This window comes from Apaloderma vittatum, unplaced genomic scaffold (genome assembly GCF_000703405.1).
Source record: "Apaloderma vittatum isolate BGI_N311 unplaced genomic scaffold, ASM70340v1 scaffold34749, whole genome shotgun sequence".
In the NCBI taxonomy this organism is placed as follows: domain Eukaryota; kingdom Metazoa; phylum Chordata; class Aves; order Trogoniformes; family Trogonidae; genus Apaloderma; species Apaloderma vittatum.
Window position 1 is genome coordinate 4760 of NW_009734075.1, and position 313 is coordinate 5072.

The following is a 313-nucleotide window of genomic DNA, read 5'->3' on the forward strand; positions in this document are numbered from 1 at the left end:
CGGGTGGGGAGCAGGGTGCACTGCCCGTCTGTCTCGTTACTGGGGAGCCTCTGGCCTGCGGGGGGGCTGTGCCATGCAGCATCTCCAGGCCCTGCCCACACAGCACACAGTAGTAATGCAGATCCTCGTCAGCCTCCACCACCTCCCAGCAGTCCATCTCAGCCAGGTCAGGCACATGAAAGAAGGTGGTGCTGAGCTCATCCAGCCCGCCTGGGCCCCAGCACCACAACGTCAGGCGTTGGGCCACTGAAGCAGAGAGAAGCAGGTCCGGCCGCAGCACCCGGATCCCCGGCACGTGGGCAGGGGAGGGACC